Source organism: Carettochelys insculpta, chromosome 10, assembly GCF_033958435.1.
Source record: "Carettochelys insculpta isolate YL-2023 chromosome 10, ASM3395843v1, whole genome shotgun sequence".
Lineage (NCBI taxonomy): Eukaryota > Metazoa > Chordata > Testudines > Carettochelyidae > Carettochelys > Carettochelys insculpta.
In genome coordinates, this window is record NC_134146.1 from 9,998,134 (window position 1) to 10,025,263 (window position 27,130).

The following is a 27,130-nucleotide window of genomic DNA, read 5'->3' on the forward strand; positions in this document are numbered from 1 at the left end:
ATGAAATGTATATCTCCATGTGTGTATTTGCTGCATGTTGCATTTTGGTTCTGTAACCTGGACAGCTTGTCTTTAGATTTCCCTAACTTATCTCAGGCATCTCATGTGGACCACTAGGGTGCACTTAGAACATATTGTAAGGCCTTACCAGGTCACTAAAAGTGAAACTGCCTGGGGAAGGAAAAGGCTCACCTCATATAAAATAAGCTCTGGGCATGCAGAGGTGGCTGTAATCTGTCTAGACTTCTGTCCTCTCTGCTGTTGTTTATGTAAACAAAGCAATTGCAGAGTTCACAGTGGTGACAGACAGCCTAGACAGATTAAACAAAGGCTAGGACTGAGGATCAGGTTGCTTCTTGAAAGTGCCTTTTAAAAGGTGCAGTTAACTAATGGTTGGGTAAAGTAGAAAGCAGTCATTCATGCATTACTGATCAACCGCCTGCTGTAGCAAATGCCAAATATCCTGATACTCAGCCACATTAAACCAGGAGGGTTGCACGCAAGGATGGCTCAGCATTCCTCATTCCATGCATGTATTCTATGTTTATGCATATTGTATTCTACATTCATGCATCAGCCAGGGATGTTTCACTTTATAATCAACTATTTTAGAGGATCAGGGCCAGATATTCAAAAGAGGGACAGCACCCAGTAGCTCCCCCTTAGACACCGAAATACACGCCTGGAGCTGCAGAGAGCTGCTTCTATTTAGCCACCTAAATGAAGCTGTTGTTTACAAACAGCCGACAAGGACAGTTGAGAGGGAAATGTGTTCTTCAGTAAGTGGGGGCTTTTCTTTTCAGCTCCCTAAGCTCTGTTGCTTCTGATTCTTCGTAATGATTCAACCACTTTATTGTGGGAACTCTACTGCTCCCTCGTATAATCTGCTCTGGACTGAGCACTTCTAAAATTCTGCACATAATGTTTTAAACAGAACTGAGATAAAAGGAGGGACTGTGTGGTCAGAAGTGGATTCACAGGTGATGTGGATGCTGCTTAAAAGCACTCATCCTTCCAAACATGAGAAACAAATTAATAGGGTTTGAGAATAATTCACAGATATACAACACAGCTTATTAACACACTGGCTTCTCTAGGTGTCCATGCAGACCAGACAGACAGGTGTGGAGAGTGAATGGGAGATCTGACATAAGAAAGGGGTTAAATGAGACCAAAGAAACAGGAGTAAAACAGCATGATAGATCTTGACAATGAAGCTATACACCCCATTTATTGAATGGCTGGATGTTTGGACATTGAGAGTTAAAAGATGCTCAGCTGCCCAGTCAAATCTGCACACTCTGCCGGTTGGGCCCAGCTGCTGCTTGTTCACAGCTCTGCTAGTGCCACCAGTAATGACAAGTTCCTGGAGAAACTAAGCTTTAACAGCATGTCAACTACATCTGATGAGTAAAGGGAAACTTCTCTTGTTATCTGCACAACAAACCTTCAAAAAGTTCTACAGCCTACATGATCCATTTTAAAATAATTCTGGTTCTAACTCAGTTGCAACAGTTACAATCTGTAATCACTTCAGACCTATTATTTCCTCCAACTTCCTTTTTGCTTCTTGCCAGGCATTTGCACTACTGTGTAACAGCAGACCAAAGAAGAGACAAGGGATTTATTAACCCTCCTCCCCCCTGGCACATGCACCATCACAGAATCATAGAATCCTAGTGCTGGCTGGGACCTCAGGAGGGCATTGAGTCCAGCTTCCTTTAGGAAACAGCAATTTTTTTTATATAGACAAATTCCTTTCATTGCCACTACTTGTACTTGGTGTCACTCTAGTCCTGAACCAAGAGCTCTTTCTACCCACCCCTTTATTATGCTATAAGGCTCAGGAATTAAAAGGTATGGCTACTACTCTCAATACAAAATGGGAAAGGAATCAGTGATAGCAGATAGGTACTCAAAATCTTCATTGAGGATTGGTGGCTCAGAGACCTTACATTAAACTTTCAGTTTGACTACCACAGCCATGGCTGCCCATTGCCTCGACACCGGGTCCCCTCACGTCCTGGGTTGGGTTAAAACTTCAAATAGACACCTGAATAGAATTTGTACCTGTGAGTTTCCCCAACAATGTTTATCCTTATAATACAGGATTCATCCTTCTGAAGGAGCATTTATCTATGATACTTCTGTAGCCCTCATCACTGTATCATCTGAGCATCCCAGCATGAGGAGTAGATTTTTATCCTCAGACCTTTGTGCTAGATGCTTCTTAAACCAACAGGTAAGGCACTGAGGCACAGGGCAGATTAAGCTACTTGCCCCAGGCCACACTGGGAGTCTAAGCCTGAGGCAGGTCTTTTGAATGAGCTATCAATGCCTTATCCACCAGACCAGCGATTCTCACACTTATTGGATCAGGCACCCTTTCCACCTGTTGTTGTTTATGAGCCCTTCCTCCCCCTAGACACACCAACCAGCTTCAAAGGCACAGCAGAGAGCAGCGGCTGCTGGTTGAGCGCACAGCTCTGAAGGCAGCCCTACACCAGCAGCACACAGTAGTAGGAAAAGTGATATTGGTAAATATCACTCTTGCCCCATTGCTTCTATGCTGCTGCCACCACCTCAGGGCTGACAGCCAGACCCCTAACACAGCCAAATACAGAATGGGGCGGGGAGCCAGGAGAGCCAGAGCCCAGGCTGTCTCCCAGTCAGTGTGCACAGCCCTTCTGCAAGAGCCTCAGCCACCCAGGGCTAACTGCCAGGATTCCTCCTTCAAAAACAAAAACAAAAACAAAAACAACCAAATGCAAGACACAGCTTGTGCCTCCCTTGAGATGCCCGTCTCGCCGTTTGAGAGCTGCTGCACTAGACCATCCTCTCCCACTGGGACTTAGTGAAGAAAGGAATTCAACAAGCATGTTCATTTAAGTGCTCTACTTCATTAGAATATGTTCACACATTGTAGAAAGAGGGGAAACCTCAGGATATGGGAGGTACAATAAACCCTCCATTTAATGGACTAATGGGGTGGAGAGATGTCCATTATTCCTGAAAAATAGTTAAATGCGAGGGTTTACTGCCCACCCAGTTCTCCTAGCCCCCCACTCAGAAAAGCCCACCCACCTCACAGCCTGCAGGAGACACCGCCACGGGCTCCTCCCACCAGGCTGCAGTAGCAGTAAATCTCCCCCTCTCTTTGGAGGGGGTGGGGGGGAAAGGATTTAGGATTCTACAGATCCCAGTGGACTTTGGGAACAAAGGGGGGGAAGGGGGGCATGGAATTTGCACTGTTCCCAAAGTCAGCTAAGTCAGGGTCCATAAAATCAACGGTTTACTGTATATTAAACTCTCTAGTGCCTCTTGCTATTTTGCCATTCCCACCCCACCCAAGAGGATTTTTAAGAGCCAACTTTCTCACCAGTTCTAGTCATATCTCCTTCTCAGTTATCTTCTTGTTAATTTAAAGCCCTGTCATCATATATTATATATTTACAAAATAAACGATCCTGAATAGAAGCATAAGATCTGTCAAACTGATGGGTTAGCCTGCATGCGTGTTTAATGGGTGGCCACTACTGTCAACCAATTTTAAACAGAAGGTAATAAGCCATAAAAATCAGATCCACAAATTTTGAGCTAACTTCAAAAGAAAGCCTTAAGTATCAGAGGAAAAGGCCATCCCAAGAATAGGACTCTTCCCAGCAGGCAAAGGAATTGTTTTCAAACAAAAAATAAACACGGTCTGAAAGCAAATTAACTAGTTGGGAAGAATGTTAGTCGAAAAGCAAATATTTAAACCTGAGCCAACATCTGTTAGGGGCAGACAAAAACAGTGATCACCATAGACTTCTTTTCTTTAGCAAGAAAGGACAATTATAGAGTTTGTTAGTACTTACTGCTTACTTTCTGAACAAATGTGTATACTCAAGACATCGGCCTTAAGTTGGTTCACCAGTACAAATTCACTGAATCTTCACAGCCAGTTTATATCCTGAGGTGAAGTGGATTTCTTTCATGCAACCCCTATTTTAAAACATGCCTCCTTACCCTACCTCTCCAACCGCCATTGCAGCACTTGCTGTTAGCTGATGCCAAGATTAATGCATCTCCATAGAGACTGACAATCTCACTGTAGCCATACCTGATCTCGATGGGAGGCTTCGGAAGTTGGAAAAGCACTACCCAAGAGAAACCAGTGAGAAGGAGAGAGGTGCTAAGGACAGGCAATCTCCTGTTCCACAAAGTACCCAGTTTGCTCCTCTTTGGAACCAGAGATACTCAGATCACTAGTCACAAAAAAGTTTTTATCAAAAATGGTTCACTAAACAATTTATCTATTAAGCTATTTATCTGCAGGCAGTGAATTGAACTGAGTCTCTCTACACAAGCAGGAGAGGTGACTGCTCTCAACAGCTGATTTAAACACACCACCTAACTCTGGCAACCAATACTGAACCAGCAACTTCCCCAAGTTCAGTGATTTACTTTTTTTAAAAAAAATTCAGGAAACTTATTTCACAAGACAATATTATTTACTTTATTTGATTTTAATAAAAAATATAGTAAATGTAAGCCTTCATGTAAATTGTCACATTTAACATTAAATAGATTTATTTTTAAAATAAAATTTTATTTAAAACCAATATCCCAATTTCAGTTTAATAATACTGTTATCCACCTTGGCCTCTCTAACGCATTCACAAAGCTTGAGCCTAATAGTAAAGGCCTCTCCTTGAAGTGGTGCTGGAAGCCCCAAATTCCAGCCATGTTTGGCGAGTACAATGGGCAGGCAGAAAGCCAAGGCCTTCGGATATGATGGCTCAGAGCATCAGCACCTTTTGGAGGATTCAACAGTAGCTGCATCCAGCGGGCTCAAAGGCTGCCCCTCTGTAGTCTAATTCGCTCTCTGGACTAGCTGAGGGTCATAAGTCCTCCATTTGCAGGAGAAAGAAACTGTTGGGATCGGAGAACTGGCTAAAGTTGTACATAAGGGACACAGGAGATCATTAGAAGCGTTCGTTCAGCTCCACTTGCGGGTCTTTGCCCACGAAAGCTCATGCTTCAAAATACCTGTTAAGTCTATAAGGTGGCACAGGACGCCTTGTTTTTGACGATACAGACTAACACGGCTACCTCTCTGACACTTGAGAGGAACAGTAATAACTCAATCTCGCATTTTATTTGTGAGGTTCTGGTTCCTGTTCCCTGCACTCAAACTGTTGTACACACTTTACAGTACAAATCACCTGATTGGGCAAAACACGCTCCTTATACAGAAAACCCTTGATTTTATGGATCCTGATTTAGCAGACTTTGGGAACAACGGATGCCCGCCTCATTGTTCCTGAAATCACTGGGATCTGCAAAATCATCCCCACACCAAAAAAAAAAGGTTAAGAGACTTATACCTGCTGCAAGCTGGAGGAGCCACCACCTCCTCTACTGAAGCTGCCACGCGTTCCTCTCACCAGAGGCGGGGCGTGTACACAGGCAGACCAGCACTTGTGCACATGCCTCACCCCTGATGGCAAGAGCACATGGCAGCTCTGGTGGTGATCCCTCCAGCCACACAGAGCAGGGTTCAGTGGCTCCTCCAGCAGCGGTGGCTTTGGTGAGTGGAAGGGTTTGGATTGGTGGGGGGAGCCTGATGGGGATGGGTGGGCAGTAAACCCACATATTTAGCGGACTTTTTGGAACAGCGCACACCTCTGCTCCCCATTAGTCCATTAAAATCGAGGGTTTACTGTGATTCTAGGACGCTTGGTGTTTAGAGGTTGGTGATCTGAACGCAGAGGGCTGGGAAAAAAGAGTGACAAACACATACAGACATAAAAACAAAAAAGCAGTCCAGCTGCACTTTAAAGACTAACAAAATAATTTATTAGGTGAGCTTTCGTGGGACGGACCCACTTCTTCAGAGCATAGCCGTACCATGATCTGAAGAAGTGGGTCTGTCCCACAAAAGCTCACCTAATAAATTATTGTGTTAGTCTTTGAAGTGCTACTGGACTGCTTTTCTGTTTCGATAGTATATAGACTAGCACGGCTCCCTCTCTGTTACTATTCATACATACATAAGAAGCAGAAAAAATTTTGTAAACACACACACACACACACACACACACCCCCTGAAGCCACATCTGCATATCTAACTAGTGGGTGCAAAAACCTGTGTGTGGATAATTATGGCCCTTTGCATGCACTATTACCCATTTGCACATGTACTCATGTAAATTCCACATTTTACGTAGGCATGAAAATACATAAACATTTTTATGCCCAACTAAAAATATCTGTCCCTTTGTACTTAGGAGAATCCTAAATGGAATAGCTGTAAGAACAAACTTTTGAGTGTTATTAAGTGGTATATCCTAAAGACTAGCAGGGCAGATGCAAATGGACATGCAGCATAGGAAAGCTCATCATGCTACCACTGCTGTATTTAAAGAGAATCAACCACATACTGCCATAACAATGGTTCAAAGGTCAATTGTTGTACACTATTTTCATAGCGTGATGCTCTTGCAGTAGGTTAGATTATCCTATGAATTAAAAGCCAACATCCCCTTCCACCACTGCTCATGCTTAGCTTCTCAAGCACCATTAATGCTAACAAATCTGTGTTAGGACAAGTATCAGAGAGGTAGCCGAGCTAGTCTGTATCTTCAAAAACAACAAGTCCTGTGGCACCTTATAGACTATCAGATATTTTGGAGCATAAGCTTTCATGGGCAGACACCCACTTCATTAGATGCACGAGTGGGCATCTAACAAAGCAGGTCTTTGCCCACGAAAGCTTATGCTCCAAAATATCTGATAGTCTATAAGGTGCCACAAGACTTCTTGTTGTGTTAGGACAGTATATGAGTAATAGAGCAGAGCAGCACAAAACACATATAAGGCTGAATGCCCCTAGTTCTAGTGTGTGACCATAGATTAAATACACAAAGAGCTACCGATACCTCTCAATAGACATCGTTTAGTCAGGTGCTGAAGGTAAAAATAATCTAATTGGGACAGGAAGCAATGGACCTGAACCTCCTTCTCCACAGCATACCTCCACCCCAAGCAGGGAGAACGCCCTTTGTGGTGCTCCTGGAACACTAGAGTTGAGCTTGTTTTTTTCCAGCTGTTTTACAATTGCCATCCTCAGCTGCTACTGCATTGCTTAAGGGCTGGGCAGCGCTCTCTCCGGAGTCCTTATTCCTACCAGCCACTTATGCTGTAGCCATGCGTGGGTCGCGCTACTATAGTTTAGGCTAGTCAACGTTTTCATTAGATCCCTTGTTTAAAACAAGGTTTAGACCTAAGCTTTCAAATTTTGCTCCATGCAGAGAAAGTCTTCTCTCAGAAATGAATTAAAAATTGCAAAGGGGTAAAACTGAACCGACACGACAAGAGTTCAGCAGTAATTTCTGTAAGGATGTTTTACTTTGCTATGAAAACAAATAAAAATATACTTTTAAGACTATTACAAAACCCTTTTAAAACTAAAGCAAACAAACCCTCCTCTCTCCCACACATGAACACACAGAAGAAACCACTAAACCTAATAAGTTAAAATACATTTTTATTCATATTTTTGTAGTGGGGAATCTGAAATCTTTCAAAGTGAACATATCACTCATTAGCGCCTAATAGCGCTGAAGATCTTATGCCAATTCCCCTGGCTGTGATGAAGGAGATACTGCACCACCTTCCTATGACATGAAGCGGTGTACCACCTTAGGCCTGGGCTCAGTAGGCTCCTGTGTAGGGGGCTATTAGATCTAACAGGGTATTGCCTGAATGTAGCACTTGTATCATCAGCAGTCACTCACCATCCAACCAAAACATGACTTCTTTACTGTGGTTATTGAATTCCTGAGCCCCTCTATTTTCTACATCTGAAAGGGTATGCTGGTGTAAACAGGGGAATGGTCCTGCCCATTGAGGGGAACTTTCCTGGCTTCTCCATTACCCTGGGGAAATGGGCTAGCGAAAGAATCTGAGTTCCCACTCCCACTTCCTGTACCCAAGGGCCTCCCTGACCCAAGGGCTCCACTAATACTCAGGAGAGGAGAAGGGTATTTGTAGGGCCAAGGATTCCAAGGGAATCACCCTAGTTTTCCCCCTCCCACCCAGCTGCAGTTCCAGACCTGCCATGGTGAGGAGAGAGACTGGAGGAGGGAGTTCTTGCTTCTCACCACAGACGAAAGGCAGCCTGCATCCCAAACCTCACATTCTAGCCCCACCTCAGAGCCTGCAACCCCACACCCTCACATTCCAACCCTAAGCCCCCTCCCACACTCCAAAACCTTCCTCCCCACCCTCACCACACATCAACTCCATACTGGGGCATGTAAAATTTATTCTCCACATGCATGAGAACAATTAGAGGAAACAGTGACGCTGTGTGAAATGTGCTAACTGTGGCAGAGGAGTCCAAGCTGAACAACATCTAAGACAAAAGAGACACCAAACCTGTGCAGTGTGAGGCATGTCCCACCTGACTACTGCTGTGAAAGCTGAGAACACCAGACTGGAGCACCACAGGCTTCCCTTAATGTTCAACGTTGCAAGCAGGGCTAAAGATGCAGCCTCAGGTCCATGCCTGTTGCCTTGCTGAATAAATAACGTTATCTGATCCTGATCCTGTGTCCTCTGCTTATCTCAGATCAGAGGAAAACTGGCAAAGAAAGAGTTAGGTGTAACCTTGGGTGGACTACAGTTCACTTCATTGCCCTTCTCCAGTGCCTGTAAGAAACCCAGCTCCCACAGAAAGTACACGGAAACTGAAAGTTCAGTCTCTAAGGATTGCACAGGGTCAACCTTCCCACACGGAGCTCCTACAAGGCACTAAATAAATGAAATTAAATAACTTTATAAAACCTTATGAATAATTTAATTTTCACAGAATAATTTAATTTTCACAGCAGAACATGGCTATTTTATGATGCACTGATATTATCTTCGGTTATACATGAACAGAAATAAAACAAATTAAAATCTGAACAGTTCAGTCCCCAAAGAAACACAGTGAGGAGAAACTAAGGGCAGCTCGACACTAAAGGGGAAGGCTGAATTAAGAGATGCATCGCCAGCTACATTAGATATGCTAATTACATATCTGGAGTCTTTGTAGAATAAACACTCGATTTAATGAGCTAATGGGTGGAATGGGGGTCCATTAAACCCAAAAGTCCGTTAAATAGGGGGGTTTACTGTGTGCCCCACCCCCAGGCTCCTCCAGTCCTTCCTGCACCCCCTGCCTCACCAGAACCTCCACTGCTGGAGGAACCCACGCGGCTCAGGCTGCCTTGTGCAGAGCTGCTGCTGCCACCGGAGTCACCACATGCTCCTCCCACCACGGAGTGGTCTGACCACATCTGCTCCCCACCTCCGGTGACAGAAGCGCGTGGCTGCTCTGGCAGCAGTCCAGGCCATGGCGGAGGTTTCCGCATCCGGAAGCAACAACTCCGGTAATCACCTGTCCTTTCTGGGGAGGGCGAGGGGTGGGATTTAGGATTATATGGGCCCCAGTCAAGCAGACTTTAGGAACAACCAGGTGGGGGAGGGGGTTGGTTTAAGCCACAAGTGTCTTGATTTAAGGACAACCTTGCAGCAAAATGCTTCAGAGTTAGGATCAATAGCTCAACTTCTCCCAACCCACCCAGGACACTTGGGCCTCAGTGGAGGGGTTGTCCTCCTGGAGTCTAACCCCAGGAACAGAGTGAAAACTTCGGAACAGACCCCAAACTACCGACCCAATTCCAGAAGCTTCTGGGTGTCGATGACTCAATCTGCCTAGCAATAATGACCCAGGCGCAACAGCTCACACCTACCTCTTCCCTTAGGTCTCTTAAAGAGATATCTTTAAGATACACAGGTTACAATCATTACGCACACAGTAAACAGTCTTTATTTGCTTAATTAGAAAAGCTCATCCTATGAGAAATCCTAATTTACTGCAAAATGGGTACAGGCAGTAACTGCAGAAATGTGTCTCTGCATACTTGGCCAATACTTTTTAAATGAATTGTTCTCCCTCCTGCTAACACAAACCACAGACAATACAGAAAGGCAGAAGCTTCACATAAGGACACTCTTTCGAACCTCCAAGCTGCCAGCTTTTCCTATCTTCAGGGAGGGTTTTAAATTAAAACCAGATTGTCTCCAAGAGAGTTTCTGGTAACTGTCTAACTGGCAAAGCTGACAGAAATGCAAATGTGATTTGCAGATTTGAAAGTGTTATAGTCTCCTCTTCATACAGAAGTTGGCTGGTAGCATTAATATTAAGAGGAGCTGTGTGGGCAACAAGGGACAAGTAAAAAACCCCTGCCCTGGAGCTAAAAGAACAAACATCTGGACTAGAGTATGAACTCAAAGCCAGATTAACATTCTAGTCCTGGCACTGCTGTTTCCAAGATAACGTAACGTGAATGTGATGCTGAGCGAGGTCAGACACTGAAATGCCTTCAGCTGTCTTCCTTTGATGACTGGACAGGATACAGTAGCAGCCAACAAGAAACTTTTCATGCAAATCTTTGACAAACGCACAAGTCCCAACCAGTTCCAGTTGAGCAGCAGTACTCTTTGCTTTTCCATTGAATTGTCTCCCTTTCTCTTTGGTTTTGCCTAGCTGAAAAAGCTGATCAATACACTGATGGGAAAATTATATTTCTGCCAAAAGCCAGGGTCACAGAAGGTCTGCTTTCAGATCTTAACACTGGCAAAAACTAATGCTAAGGGGAAGTCAAGGAATCATTCTCCTTCATACATGTCTGAAAAACTGAAAAGAAGACACACATTCACCAACATGCATAAACACAACAGCAGAAAGCAAAGGTTGAATATGGTTATATTAATTTTTAGAATAATGTCTGACTCCACATTCATTGTTCCCTCACCATCTGTGCTAGATGCCCTCTAATCTTCTGTTTTACAGTCAAAGGAGACTGGTTGTGTTATGTTAATTAGTAAGTAAAGTGTTTGAAAAAATATTATTGTGCTTTATTTTTATTACATTGAACCCCAAGTACCTTGGCAAGGAGGAATGAGTAGAATTAATACTTTGAAAGCAAAATTACTACTGCCACCAGACATCTATACATATAACTATTTCTCTCTCTCTCACACACACTCACACACACAGAGTTTGAGCCTCTTATATCTGGTACTCCCTCTTCCAGCAACATCTTTGTTCTGGGAGCACCACAGAAGTTGCAGCACCAGAGACTGCGGCAAGATAAGGTCAAGTGTAGGAGCTCCCACCAGGCCCACAGTAGCACAGGGGCTGAAGGCAGAGGCCCAGCCTGCCTGGCCCCAGCACAGGATTAGAGTGCCCCACTGGAGCCCTCACCTGTTCCACCACAGTGCAGGGGATTAAGCTGAAGGCCCGGCTGGCTCCACCGCAGTGCGGGGCTGGGACCAGAGCCCTCACCAACTGGAGTCCCATGGGAGCATGGAGATGAGGGCCAGAGCCCCATGGCAGCCCAGCGAGCCTGAAGTCCCTGGAGAGGAGGAGGCTGGAGCTGCCGGAGGAGAAGCCCTGGACCTCCTCTTGTCCAAAAGTTCTGTCAATGTCAGACCAGGGAGGTGCAACTTTATTTGAGTACCTGCCAGTAATGCATTAAGAAACAGGACTCACCTCTTTCATCTGTGGTTGAATAGAGTCTACATGATGAAATAAAAATAAAGGAAACAACACTTAAAAGCGATGACAAACACTTATTGTGAATTGAGACTGCAATATGGCATCTACTTTTATTAGCACCAAGTCAGAGACCATAGTGCCACTACCATGGAATGAATTATTTATCCCCGTAGCTCTGCTTAAAAATAAAATGTTTAAGTTCATTGTGAGCAGTGTTGTGCCTCATGAAATGTTACCATAGTTTCATACTGAAAAGCTGTCTGTAATAATTAAAGGTTCAACTACATGAAATTCAATTGCACATAGTTTATCGAAATAAATATAAGACTACATACTACTTCGTGGCTTCAAACCTTGCTGAAAACAATGCAACAAACGTAATGCAACTCCAAACATGTGACCAATTAAAAGAAGTCTTAACCTACATTCAAATTTCCAAAAGGTGACATCTGCACTCTTCATGGGTAAACTTTACTCTTCATTCTATAGTTAAGTATTCACAGACTTGCACAATATCATCAACACTGGAGTTTTCTGAATATCTCTTAGAGGACAGGCACATGAACACTAGCATCCTGGAAGAGTTGGATGTGTCCAGCACTGAAGCCATTACCATTCACTAACAATTTTGTTGGACTGGTCAGATGGTTCGGATGTCTGATCAGTGCCTCCCAAACCAGATTCTGTTTTCAGAGTTCAAGGAAGGACAGAGGAGCATCAGGGGACAGAGGAAGCAATTTAAGGACTTGCTGGAAGCACATATGAAAAAGTGCAGCATCACTGTTGACACTTGGGAGAACCTTGCCCAGGCCTGTCCCCAGTGGAAAGCAGTAATCCAAGAGGTGGGGGCGCAGTTTGAGAGGTCAGGCCATGGTGAAGAAGAGATGGAGAAGAAGAAAAGAGCAGCAAAATCCGTCCCATCCCCAACACCTGATCCTTCTGTAATAAAGCCTGCAGCTCAAGAACTGGGCTGACCAGCCATCAATGGACTCACAAATAGGAGTGTGACATGAAGACATCCTACTCATTGTCGAGTGACCACCAAGAAGGAGGATTCACAGACTCTAGAATTTTGGCTCCTGACTTTGACTAGAGTCTCTGGGGATGCATGGATTCAAGTTGTATTTTTTCCTGAATGTATAATTTCCACAACAACAGTTCCTTTCCACCTCACTATGAACAGAGATCATCACCCACTGAATGAAATGCAAAGTAATAAACTGGAGATAATTAGTAGATTGAAACAAATACATATTAGAAGAATTTATTCTTTTCTCACTAAGTAAATTGTTTGCATACCCGAAAGCAATGACTAATGGTAAAAGAAAACAAAAACACAACCCTGCAACAAGCCCATAAAAATCAGTTCAAAAAACGTCAGAGATCTTATTCAGGTTGAGTTGTATTGAATTCTGTTCCACAGGCAAATAGCCCAATTGACTCTTCTTATAATAAGTAAGGGTGGCAAAATCTGGTTGTAAGCATTGTTATTAGTGCTTATTATTTTTACTACAGTATGACCTTAAGGCCCCAAAGGACAGATCGTGCCTCAAAAGAAGATATAATATAAATACAACACAATGGAAGTTTCATTATCCCTACTGACAGATGGGCAACTGAGGCCCGGAGAAGTTAAGCAACTTGTCCAATTTGCATCAGAAGTCAGTGAGAGAACAGAAAACCCGACTCCAGTCTTGAGTTCCAGCCAGCCTGTGCCTTAATTACAAAACCATTTCTTTGTTCCCATGATGTGTCATATTTCAGACACATCAGAAAAAAGAAAAATTAGAAAAGGATTTTATTTTACATTTTGTTAACTAAAAATGCTGCACACTATTGACAAGATACACTTTCCTCCAATTCCCATATCTTCGTTAAGGATGTGCTTTTAATCCATCAACATCCAAAATTTTGTTTCTTAACCTGAACTTTATTCTAAGGGACAAGGTTGTGGGAGGATTTAGAGGGTTTCTGCGTTTTATTTATGAAATTTTACCAACTGGCATCTTCTGCAAGTTAGCAGAACAAAGATGTTTTCTCGGGGCTTTGTTCTGGGCACTTTAATATCTTTATTTTCTGCCCCTGCTCTTTGGGGTTCTCTTGATACGTATAGGGTCGCTGGCTTGTTGAAAGGAACCCCATCATTTCCATGGCAACAACAAAAACAAGTCCAAAAATCCCAACAGCGCCGCACATACAAAGTACACAAGCAAGGTAATTTCACAAGTCTGTTCCCAAAAGGACAGTGAATAGTCAATAACGTAACATGATAACAATCAACTAGTGAGGTCACGATAATTCAGGGTATCACGTATACTGGCTATACATACACCAGTCTAACAGCAGACACATTTAGGGATTTAGGTCCTAAGTGCTGCCTTTTAACTTATCCCAACCAGGGAAAATATTTAATTTATGACTGACAGGAGATTGCTTCACTATAATACAAAGTGCAATGTTACTTATACGGACACAACTCAAACCCCCAGATGGCTGACCCAAAAGACTGCAGCAAACAATACCATATCGCACATTATACAGAGCGGCTCTCTTCCTTGGTTTAATAGGAAACGTGCCCTGAGGCTGAAAGCATTCAGTCTATAAGAGCAAAGGTTCCCACTAGTCTTTGCATAGGTGCTAGCACATGTAAATGAGATGTATTTAAAATTTTACTGTAATTAGCCTGGGGGGGGGGGGGAAGAAGGGGCTCCTGTTCCCAAAATTTTGATTGTAGGTTTCTATTTTCCAGGAAAGCCCAAGCAACGTAAAACCAGCAAAGTCAGCAAAGGACAGTAATCTCCACAACAAAATTATTTTTGCATCATTGAAACATCAGAGGTTTCAAATGGTTCTCTGACCAAAAAGGGAAGTACAGACAAAGGAAAAACAATAGGAGCTCTAATCTATTGTCCAGATTGTGATATCTGGTTACACAGCAGGCTGAGCATGGTTCTGGTTTATATGTAATTGCTCACCTTCATTCTTGAAGCAGAGCTAATTATTGCAGAACTCTTTTCCTGAAGAGACAATAGATACCACATTCAAGCCCTGAATACTTTTCACAAAGACAGGAGAACAATAAAGCTGCAATGTTAACAGTCAGCTGAGGAGTGGGTGATCAGCCCTGTACAGCTGACATGAGCATGACTAATCCCAGAAACAGAAGGTGTATAGAGGTAGGAAAGCAAACCCTAAAACACGTGTGTTCCTCAGTATGGAAATTCTCAGACCGTAACTTCTGTGGAGTTTCGGGTACAAAAACTGGACCTCCTACTTCCCTCTCATCCACGGCTCTAAAGTAGGATTGGGGAAAATACAGCCCATGGACCAGGCCTGGCCTGCCACAGCCCAAAGCGGCTAGCTGCTGGAGCCAGCATGTCTCTCTCTGCATGGTGAATGCCACTTGGTGGGAGAAGGGCGCCACATGCTGTCCACACCCCCAGCACAACCCTTGCAGCTGCCATTGCCTGGAAACCAGTCAATGGGAAATGCCTGGGCCATCCTTGCAGGCACATGCAGCTCAGAGAGCCTCTCTCCCGCCAGGGCACACACTATGCAGAGGCACACACGCTGGCCCCAGTAGCTGGCTACTTTGAGCAGCATGTGGGGCCATGGCAATCAGGGAGCCTACCCAAGCATCCCATTGGGAATCGAAAGGCTAGATCCAAATGTTTGGCAGGCGGAATCCAGCCCATGGGCTGAATTTTACCTGCCTTTCCTTCAGATCCATTGCTGGGAGCGAATACTCTGCCCCAGGTCACAATCCCCTCTTGCCCCAGGTCACACCCAAAACTCTCTGCACCCCCTCCGCAACCCTGCCCCGGTCATAATTCCCTCTCAGAATTTGCATACCGCCCCTGCCCCGGTCAGAATCCACTCCTGTACCCCAGTTCCCTATCCTGCGCGCTTTCTGCAGCCAACCTCCGTCCGAGACCCTGAATGCCCCCCTGCATTGACCTCTTAAACAAGTGTGGCCCTTGACCACTTACCAAATTCTCAGCATGCTCTCCCCTCCCACTGTAAAGTCACATGCCTATACAGAGCAGAACCCTGACATACATGCATTCAAGTTGGGCAAATTTCAGGTTAACACAACTCTGAGTGGTGGGGAGCTGGCACCTGGCTCTGGGCTGCCAGCCACTCAGGGGAGATGGAAAACTGACCAGGGCTGCTGCTCTCCCCAGCTACGCAAAATTTGACTTACGTGGGGTTGCACAAGAATGCAACCTCCATGTAAGTCGGAGTCTACTGCACTGCCCTGGGCTACATCTTGCCCATAGTCAATGCAAACTGTACCCAATATTTTGTGATTATTTTATACAATAGAAATATGAAGCCCATCAGAGCAACCATACTCTCCCTTCATTTTTGGGGCAAAATTGCTGTTGATACCAATGAGACTTTAGTACAAAAAAGGGACAGATAGAGTATGGGCTTCATTAGCAATATTCATGTACGGTAGTCTTAAAAAAAAAAAATTCTATAAATTCTCTTAGAAAAGTTCGTGCCTTTATATGCGTAGGAGAGTAAAAGTCATTATACAGCACAAAACAGGATCTCAAAAGCAATTTTTGGCAGCCCATTCCTATTATAATCCACAACAGATTACATATTTAAATTGCTCTTCTTGAAAATAAGTAATTTGCAGTACCATATTACCACCCCCAACTTGATAAACCTGGAATGATTTAAGATTACTAAAATTCTGCAGCTTTAAATCAATCTGACCTGCACTTCCAATTTATTCAGCCAGGTTTTGTGTTTTTAACAAGTAACCACCATTCATCATCAAGCAATACAAATTAACACTATCCAAAATGATTTAATTTTGTTAACATTTCCAACAGCCAAGCTCCTTCTGTGCTTATTTGCAGGCAGCATGTAGTAAAGATTTCCCAGAAGATTTACCTTTACTCATCATCTGGTCACCTATTATTAATACTATAATTAACAATGCTGAAACTGCTTGTTACCTGAGCAAATAAACTTATACACCACAGCCTGGACACAAGTGCTACTCCTGTAAAAAAAATCTTAATGAAAAAAAAGAGAAGAGAACTCAGTAAAATAATTTTGCAGCATAGAGCAGATGTCTACCAGCTGCAAAGAGGTACAAGATGAGCACGCAAGGAGTCTTTCCCGCTCTTTACACTGTCTTCATGAACTCCACCATCACCCCCATATTCTACAATAATGGTACCTAAAGTTTTCCTGTCATGCCCACTCCCAAAACACACACCAGTAATGGAATCAATCCACCCCACACCAGAATTTGGGCTGAAAGGAGGGCTGGGGCTCAGGAGGCAGCAGAGATGTGGATGGAAGTCACTTGCTCCTTCGTCCCTCCTCACACCCCTCAGAAGGGCTAGCTCGAGCCCCACCACGTGCCACCCTGACTGTGCTTCCCCCGCACCCCCAATGGGGTATGCTCTGGAGTTTGGGGATCACTATTCTATAGGCTCCAATCCCGCATATGCTCAACTTATTTATGTGCTTAACAACAACGTGAACTTCAATGCAACTTCAAGTCAAAATTTACACTTCACAAGGCCTCTGTTACTGTCAGCAGTTCGAGTCAAAGGCAAAATGGAACATACACTATGAGCCACTCCCACACTCTGCAGCAAATGCCAGTAGGGCTCAACCAGAACCAGCTGGCAGAGCTCCCCCTCCAGCAGAGCCTCAGTCCCAATAACAGTCTGAATGAGTGGGTGGGAAGGCCACCCATCACAGTGCAGCCTGGCCTCAAACACCCAATGGGTGTCCTAACCTCACAATCTGGCCACACAGATCCAATTCAGTAAAGATACTCTACTCCCACAAGGTGAAAGCCTATGAAAGACCTCCCACAAATGGAAAGCTTTAGTAAGAATTTATTGGGAATTCTACAGCAAAGCCAAACATATGTTTGTAAAGTAGGACAACTGTTTTTAACTCCTACAGCTGGGTAGAGCCAAGCAACAATGTCAGAAAGAGAGCAACACTGCTCTTCTATGTCATCTTCATCTAGACATCTCAATGTGCTCTAAGAATCCAATAAATTAAGCCCCACAACCCTCCCACTTCCCCTGAGATAACTGAGAAAGAACATCCCTCTTTAATACTTACAAATGAGAAAACGGAGTCACAGACAGAAGTGAAATTACCTTCTCACTTTCCCACAAAACCTAGGACCTCCAGATGGGGAACAGAACCCAAATCTTCCTCCCACTGCTCTCTCAGTAACCACAAGACCTTCCTTCTGCAATTTAACTCCTTTATTGAGACAGCTGGACTTAGAGAGACACTAACACAGTTAATGCCCCTTCAAGACCATATGAAACTCTCTAAACCAAATCTGGCTCCCCAATTATGCCAATGCAACCCCAGAGGCTTTACTGGAGTAGCTCAAGTTAAACTGAGGATAGAGCAGGTTGTGTGTGTCTGTTTGTTTGTAATGTTGTCACCATTCAGGAGTCTAAGAAAAAGGCACAGGAATTCCTTTCAGTTTTTATACCAACTGTAGAGTTAAACTTAATTTCTGAACACACCTTTTATTTTACTTTTCTCCTGTTGAAACGTAGACTAAAAGATGAAAGTAATAACTTTTCAGTTTTCCCTTGTCCCCTCCACCACACCACTCAGAAAACAAGAAACTTGTGTGAATAAAAATCTAAGAGATTGACAAAATTATATACTATAGTTTACAATACTATAAAATACCATTTTTGCAAGTCAACACTATTACACAGTATCTGCATTTGAATCATATGAAGTTTTGAATGTTGCACAAATGCTATCACATTTCTCACTGAAACCATATTACATATTTTTAGAAGTGCTTTAGTAGAATGCATAGTAGTCTAAATAACAGTTTGCTTACACTGACAATTATTGGCATTTGTAAGAGTCGGGTAATTCTATGCTGCTTATTCAGACTGTTGTAAACGAAAGAACAAAATGAATTACCTTCATAATGTCAACAGAGGTGACAACTGTGATTACTGTATTTTCTAACCAAAAAAAAAAGCGTACCACACAACACAGATCTAATGTGTTCTGAACAACAATCACAACACACACACACACACACACACACACAGTATTCAAGTCCTCCGGTTGCGGGGGGGCAGGGGTAAGGTTGTTTTCTTTTTTTTTTATGTGTGCAGTATTATAACTAAAATAGAAACCAGGCAGCCATCACTGACCTAACTTGCAATTCTGTCCCGTACACACAAGCGTTTTAAGTGTCACTCAAAGCTACATTATTTTTCACATCAGACTGTTAATGGAGGATAATCTGATCCCCTAAGAATCAAATGTTACCTATAGGCATAGTATCAGTAGTCACAAGCACAAACATAATCTAAGGAGTCGGACAGTGGAGAAGGGAGTGGAACATCATATTTAAAAAGGGAACTCTGCTTTAAGTCAGAGTTTGGGAGAGGACATTAACTACCAGAAGGGGCCATAACCTGACAGTAAACAAGCAGCTGCTCCTGCAAACACTAAATACCAAACATAGTGCTGGCCACCAGGAGCAATCAAGTGAGTTAGATGGAACCACTAACACCACTAGGGACTAGGTAGATAAGGTATTTACAAAGCCCCTGACGTGGCAGTAAGGGAGCATCTCACAATCTTTCAATTTGTTTTATTTGCACAACACCCAAGAGAAAATAAGTGCTTTTATTCCGAGAGGATAGATGGGGCATGGAGGCACAAGATGGGCAGATTTTTATCCCTCAGAAGGTGCCTAAAGATGCAGACACTAAGGGCATGTCTTCACCACCTGCTGGACTGATGGGCAGCGATCGATTTAGCAGGGGTTGATTTATGTCCAGCACAGATGCAATAAATCTACTGCCAAGCACTTTCCTGTGGACTCTGGTACTCCACCAGATGAGAAAAGTAGGGGAGCCGACAGGAAAGCATCAGCTATTGACATACTGCAGGGAAGATACTGCAGTAAGTAGATTGAAGGACATCAACTTCAGCTATGTTATTAGATCGACAGACTGAACTAGTGTTGACTAGGCCTAACGTGTGTGCCAGGTCAGGGAACTGCACTTGAGTCCCATAAATACCAGTTAGCAGCCTACCAACCCCACAATCCCTCTTCTTTGCTACATCAAATAGTAAGTGCCACAGCCTCCAAGGTAGACCTTCATAAGGGCTGAAAGCAATGGGCAGAATTCTGATCTTATATACTAGAGTGGAACGCCAGAAAAGTTCCACTGAAGGCAATGGAAGAGTTCTACCAGCCCACAGTCACCATTGAACAGAATAGACAGGGCTGATTCCCCCAAAGGTGCATCCCACCTTCATCCACGATATCAATACAGGCAGTGAAAAGGGATTAAAAAGGCATAGTTCTGTGTTCAAAAAGGGAGAGGCATTTTGGGACTTAAAAGGGTGCTCAGTGTGTTTGAGCCAATACAAAGGAACAAAAGGGGTGGGCACTTCTTAGGGAAAATCTCTGCAGGGTAGAACAGATGGTGACATAACCATGCCTGGGAACATACAGTCCATGGAGATTTTTATATATATTTAAATAGGGTTGTTGCAATGTGACAGATTCAAAGGAATACTAAGGATATGTCTAATCAAAAACAGAGTTAAACCAAGTTGTTACAAGCAAACAGATGCACACCACCCTGTCATTGCCCCTCTGAGCAGGTGTAATGCATCCTGCAAGCTAAATACACCCCTTTTCCTATGTTCTGTTTAATCATCAAGCTGAGATTCAGTTGGCAGTGACCAAGAGTGCTCCAGGACAGAACACCCTCTTGCTTTCCACATCACATATAATGATGCCCGCCCGGTATTTACTGTCGCTACCCCTTTGTATTTCTTTCATTTGTATGTTTCAGGACAAGAGCTACAAGTACATTAAAGCAGTTATGATGGAAAGAAGAAAAAAAGGCCAGAGTGCTATCTAAAACAGGAGCCAGGCTAGAATGGCACATAAAGGCGGGCTTTCAAAGCAGACTAAGGGCTCCATCAGCAGCCTACGTTTTCAAGTTTAATGACACAATTAGATCCCAGCTGGCTCCCCACTTCCAGTGACCCTCCTGTCCTCCCAGCCACAGTTTCATAATCTCAGCTGAGAACTCTGAAGCAAGCTCCAATAATTCCAAGGAAGCTGTCAGTGCCACGCTGACCGATGTACAGGAATGTGGAAAGAGAGAACACTACCCACCGGCCCATGTCAGATTACCCTAGTACCTGGTCATCAGGCAGTCAGTATTGTTACTCAGACTTTGTGGTCTTTTGGGACGGGGACAAGCTTTTTCTGTTGTGCTTTACACAATGGGCTCTGGATCCATGACTGGAATTCCTAGGTGCATCAACAATACAAGAAATAATCCAGTGTCTGACTCCAGCAGCAACTGCCAGTTAGATTAGGCCACCAGACTCACAGAAAGGTTCCCAGTCACTGGGAATAGCAGATTTTTCCAAGATCTCTATTTTTAAATAAACAACTATTTTGATTTAAAAAATATATTATCTCTGGCTCTGAATTCAATCTTTTCATAGCCAAGTCAGCAACCTCTTTTTTTCCAGTACAAGCACAACTAGTCATTTAAATCAAACACAAGACTGAGTCCGTATCGTCCCCGAGCACAACTAGTAAAACAGAATCACCGGCATCAGCCCTACCCAACCTAACAGCTCGATCATCTGAAAAGTGCCCATCTCGGACGTTATCAAACATACTTGCAGGTCTTGAAATCTCACTGATATTATTAGGCGCTCTAGATAAAAAGAGGAGAACTGAGCAGTCACATGGCAAGATCAGAGGGAGAGAAATACGGGGGAGAGGCTATAGATTTTCAAACAAAAGAATTCAAGCTATACATACATTCAAATGTTCCTAGGGAGAGGAGAGAGGAAACAGGCTTTAATAATCCTTTGCTTTTCCAACAAAAGGAGTTGTTGAAATATTTTTGTCAGATGCAGTTGATAATGATAATTATGTAGTGAGAATTTAGTCATCCATCTCAGATTGAAAGAAAGGAAAATCATTTAAAGATGAACATTGTAATATACAGCTTTCTAGATTTTAAATACGAATAAGGCAGGCACTTGGGACCCAATATTTAAATCTATTTTGGAATTCCTTTCTTCAGCACTGCAACACTAACTGATTCTGCGTAGGTCTATACAGCAGCTGGGCGGTGTAATTTGCAACTCAGGTAGCTAGATATACTTGTGGTAGCTCTGCTTGAGCCAAAACCAGCAGTGTGGCATGGCCACGGCAGCATGTGTGGTGAGCTAGTCAACCAAGTACGCTCTCAGGGAGTCAGACAGAAAAGTTTTTGGTGGCTGGTCCACACTGCTATCTGTGCTGCTTGCAACCCCATTGTTACTTTTAAGGCACTAGTTCAAGTCTACTTGAGTTGGATCCCACCCCTCCCAGCTGACACAAAGACATAGGTCTTGTTTTGAAAAGATACTTATCCACTTAGGCATCTGAATCTCATTTGGGACCTCAGTCAGTTATCAGACATAACATCTACGAACGTTTCCAAATCTGGGCCTCAGACCAGCAGCGTACACCTAAGGGACGAAGGCATCTATTTAGTAGGGTCTGACCAAATTCCTGGTCCTTTTTGGTCAATTTCATAGTGATAGGATTTTTAAAATCCTTATTTTCAGATTTAAATAGCTGAGATTCTAACATTTCACACTGTTGTATTTTCAGGTGTCCTGGCCCAAAAAGGAGTTGGGGAGGAAGAGAGGGCTGCAAGCTTATTGTAAGGGGCTTTACGGTACTGCTGCCCTTATCAATTTGCTGCTGGTGCCAGCATCGCTGCCTTCAGAGCTGGACATCTAGAAAGCAGCAGCTGAGAGCCCAACGCTGAAGGTTACCAACAGCAGCACAGAAGTAAGGATGGCCTACTATGGATGGTATTGCCATGCTTATTTGTGCACTGCCGTTGTCAGGGCACTGCTTTCAGAGCTGGGCACCTGGCCAACAGCTAACGCTGCCAGTCCACTCCACTCTGAAGTCAGGGCAAAAGGATGACAATGCTTCCGCCCGGCTAAAATAACCTTGCAACTACTTTGCAACTCTCTTTTGGGTCAGGGACCCCAATTTGAGAAACATTGGTCTTCCCCACAACATCTGTATATTATAGGCCAAAAAACACACAGAAGACCAAGGATCAGATTTCATGGTCTGTGATGCAGTTTTCATAGCCTTGAATTTAGTAGACCCTACTAATCAGCCACCAGAGGGAACGTCTTTTGTTCAAAAAGTGTGTATGCGCACATATTATACTGAGAACTTGACAGAACAATCACCAAACAGAAAATATGTAAACATTTTTAAATGAGACTGTTATGAAAGGGGATCAAAGTCAACCAAAACCTGTTCTAACATTCACACCAAGATCATCAAATTTAGTAAAAATAGCATAATTTAGGGTGCGTTGCTTCTTCAGACATAGTACTTGCAAGTGTGCAGGACCAGGAGATTTTTTTCTACCCTTCAGCTAATCTAATTTCTTCATAACAAGCTCCCCAGTACTGTACCACACCAGTAAGCACGTGCGATCCTGACATCCACCTGTGGATGCAACACAAAGGTAATATAATATATCCTGCTACTACTACTGGGAGTCAAGGGAGACTGACTTTCAGTTCAAGAGGCAGAGTCCTTTGTTTGGAGAATAAAAGTCCCACTTGTATTCTTTATAGCTCACGTGCAGTTTTGCCAGTCTGTGCCTGTAGTTTTATTACCACAAGCCTCTACCAAAAAAAAAAAAAAAAAATCAACAAATACAATTTCAGTACTTGTGATAGACACAGCATCACCCTGAAATCCCCACCAAATTAGGTCCCAAACAGAGAGCAAAAGGACAGTATGGCTCAATTCTTAATTTAGCTAACATCTCTATAAATGACTGTCATACATATGCTTGACAATTTCTCATGTGCGCTCTCTTTCAAAGAGAGTCACAGGAACAATTTGTGGGAGGCTAGAAGAGCTGAGAAATGAAAGCAAGTGGTTCTTACTCAGGCAAACTAAAAAGCCAGAAGTCACACACTTAAGTGATACTTACACAGGTAAGTGCCTGGAAAAATGAGCACCCAGACTTGGCCCAGAGAATAAATGCTGCAGCATGCTCACCCTTTGCCTATGGTACGCCCATCTCACACTCTCTCTGGCTCAGCATGAGACAGAAGGATATGTTGAGAAGGAAAGTCTTGGGCTAAATGAATTTCAAACAACCTCTGAGCAGCTGCATTTAAACACATAATCCTGTTCAAGAATCTGTGCAGAGGTCCCCACCTTAACTCATAGCACCGCAGGCAACGGGCTGAGGGAGTGAAATAGTACACAGAAATCCCTACCTTCCTAAGGCCCTTGCTCTTTCACACAGCTTTGTGATCTTTATGGAGTGTAAAAGGGCAATAAAACTATGATTCCTGCATTGGGAATACTCTCCAAATGACAGGAAACCTGTGCCCAGCCAATCACCAAATACCAACTAAGTAGATGTGGGTTTGGTGAGTGTTGCCAACGGCACCAAGTGCAAGAGGAGAGAATAGAGAGGACATTTACAGGAAAATCAGAGGGTGGGATGCAGAGTTTAATTATATGGATGGACTTTTTTTTTTTTTAAATGTTTGGGAGTTTTGCATTGTCTTCAAAGCCATGAGATTAACACCATGTCTCTTCCTAACATATGATTAATAATAGTACCTTACACATGTCAAGTCCTTGCTTATACACATCCAATGCACTGTGCCACCATTAATGTAAAGTTAGAAATCCCGCCCTTGATGTTTCATGAGAAAGTAGGGATGGAAGTGGGGAGGCTGGAATCTTTCCTTAAGCAGATCTGTGTAAGTTACTACGCTAACAACTGTAATAGTGTAGCCACCTCTCTAGCGGATTTGTACGGTTATCTGATCAACAGCTGAGCCAAGCAGTTTTTTATAGTAGTCATAATCCTCTTAAGTAATTAAAAATTGCAGATTAAAACACATGAAATGTGCTAAAATGAATATAAATGCAGCCTACTCCTTCTGAGTCACAGCCTGAATGACTGGTACACCCTCAACTTCTTCCGAAGTTAAAGAGGAGCTGGGGTTGCACAGAATGTGTGATTGGGCACTTTAATGATGATGCCAGACTCCTGAGACCGCCCCAATGCTCTAGGAGCAAGCAAAAGCAATAAAGTAAGTTCTTCCTTTGCTAAAGAGAAACACTATGGGAGCAGCAAAAAAGAAGAGCAACTTGGGGATGAAGTGTAGTTGGTCCCAAAGAGTGAGAAACTGATGACTCAGGGTGATCCTTGCCCTAGTCTTATAAGCCACAAAGGTGGCATTGGGAACTCTCCCCCACAGGGGTTTCAGTGAAAGCAGAGCCAGACTGTTCATTAACCCTAATCAGCCCTGCTCACTAAATTAAAATTGCTCCGAGTGTTTCGTGTTGTGTAGACATGTACAGAAAGGCCTGGAATCACAAGCTGATCAGATTTCTGTCATGTGGATCACAGTGGGTTACAAGTATTGTAATGCAGTACTGGTTAGCCAGCCATATTAAGATACGTGTCACTGTGTTTAAGTGACCACCCAAAGGGACAAGAGAATTTGGTTGCATAACACAAGGGAGATGCGAGTAAAGGCAGGGCTGTGTTCTACCTAGTCCTTTTGGGAATACCATAAAGCAGTCTCTTTAGACAAGATGATCCCAGATATGGATGGTTTCTTGCATAGTTGTCACTGAAAATCTATTTAAAAGATCCTTAATCTGACAAAATAAACAGTAAGCGTATCCTGTATATAAAATAGTCAGCAACCCAGAAGCATACACAATATACAGCCTATGCCCAATTAAAACTGTCGTGCATTTTCAAAAGTAAAATACCTTCATATTTTATTGTTACTACACTGGTATTAAGAGAACACAGAGGAAAGTTTCTAAAGTGTAAGTTCTAAATTCTTAGAAGTCTGATGTGCATAAGACAATCGCCAACCATGGATGTGAAGGGTTCCCAGGTTGTATTTTAAGCACAAAATGGGCTGCACTCTATCACCAAAATGTTCATATGTCAAGACAGTCTTCTTCCATATTTTCTCTGTTCATTCCACCAAGTGTTACCATCTTTGTACTCTTTCCCTGTTTACAATACTGTATTTTCAAAAGGTCAATGTGGTACTACAATTTCCATCACTATTGCTTAAGACTACAAGCATCAATGCTGGTAGTTATTTAGAAATAATCAAGCTGGTTCCTAGAAATCAGTCTCTTCATATTTCTTTAAAAATCTCAGCATTTCTAGGCATGAGCAATTTTGCAGAGTGAACCAAAAGGCACAAGACATTTACATCTTAGACAATGCATGTCACACAGTTACAAAATATTACCAACAGGGAAGCCTATACCACCATCATTTCATTTAAGGTTTCATCCACTCCCATATATTCTCTCTTTCATGAGAACGCTTCTTACAATATTTACTCCTTTGAAGCCGTTATATGCAGCAGGAAATACTAAAGATAACCCTTAGCGATATCGGGAAACAAGAAAAAAATCATCTTTTCTGCTTAATTGGATTTATTGTATTCCCCCAGAAAAAAGGGCCCTCCATTGAAATGGTTTCAAAATTCTCCACTACTTCACTCTCTGAAACCTCTCATTTTACTTTAAAATCCACCTTGCAACAAAGAAAAAGTTTACATTTGTATGGCGACAAGTTCAGCTTTCTCCATTTGTATGTCTGAGGATGATATTGTTCCCCATAAAACTACACTATGAAGTATTCATCATAAGAAATTCTGCAGCTTAGAAATGAACCACAAACTGCAATCAATGTCCCCAAAGGTTGGCTGTGGCACGTACACTAGCATTTCTCATGCTTTGTCTGAGCTAGGCAGCTCCCAGAAGTGAGCCAAGAAAGCTCTTGGATATGGGTCACAAGTCTATGAATCAGAACTTGCATTTATTTTTGTTTGTCTTGTTTTTAAACCTCGGTTTAAGTCTCAGCAGGCATTTCCCTCAAGACTTTTCAAAAGCCTAAACCAGACCTTGAAATATTCTTTATGTTTCACAGCTTCTTGGAACAGAAAACACCTTTGTATTTGCCAAAACACCCACATACAATAAACCCCACATCTAGTTTATATCCCACATACAAGATTAATGTACCAGGAATAAATTCTGATCTAGGTGGCCGGGGTTACTTTTTGTTTCAACAGCCCCACAAATGCTATTTACATTTGATGTTTTAACTGACAAATGCCTTTTAAGCTGTTTTTCCCCCCCTTTCAAAAGACTGTGGGGGGGAACAATTCCTCTCTTCTGTAACCCTGGGGTACTTTCTAGCTTTGAAATCAGACCCTCAGGATTTTGACTATCCTGAGTTCTGACCCAAACCCCCTAGTTCACTGCATGAGTACCATAAAAGGACAACAACCACCTGACACCTCAAAGGCTTTTCATTGCAAACACCCCGCACCAGTGAGAAGCAAGTAAAACCTGGGCTAGCCGGAGACATGCAAAGGGCTCAGGCGGCTGAGGTGTGGCACAGCTGCCCT

At 43.1% G+C, this 27,130-nt stretch overlaps 1 protein-coding gene across 1 annotated transcript in view; it reads right to left on the reverse strand.

Annotated features, from left to right (window-relative positions):
• GPC1 (glypican 1) overlaps window positions 1-27,130 on the reverse strand; it is a 316,778-nt gene that overhangs the window by 288,657 nt on the left and 991 nt on the right. The window lies entirely within an intron of this gene.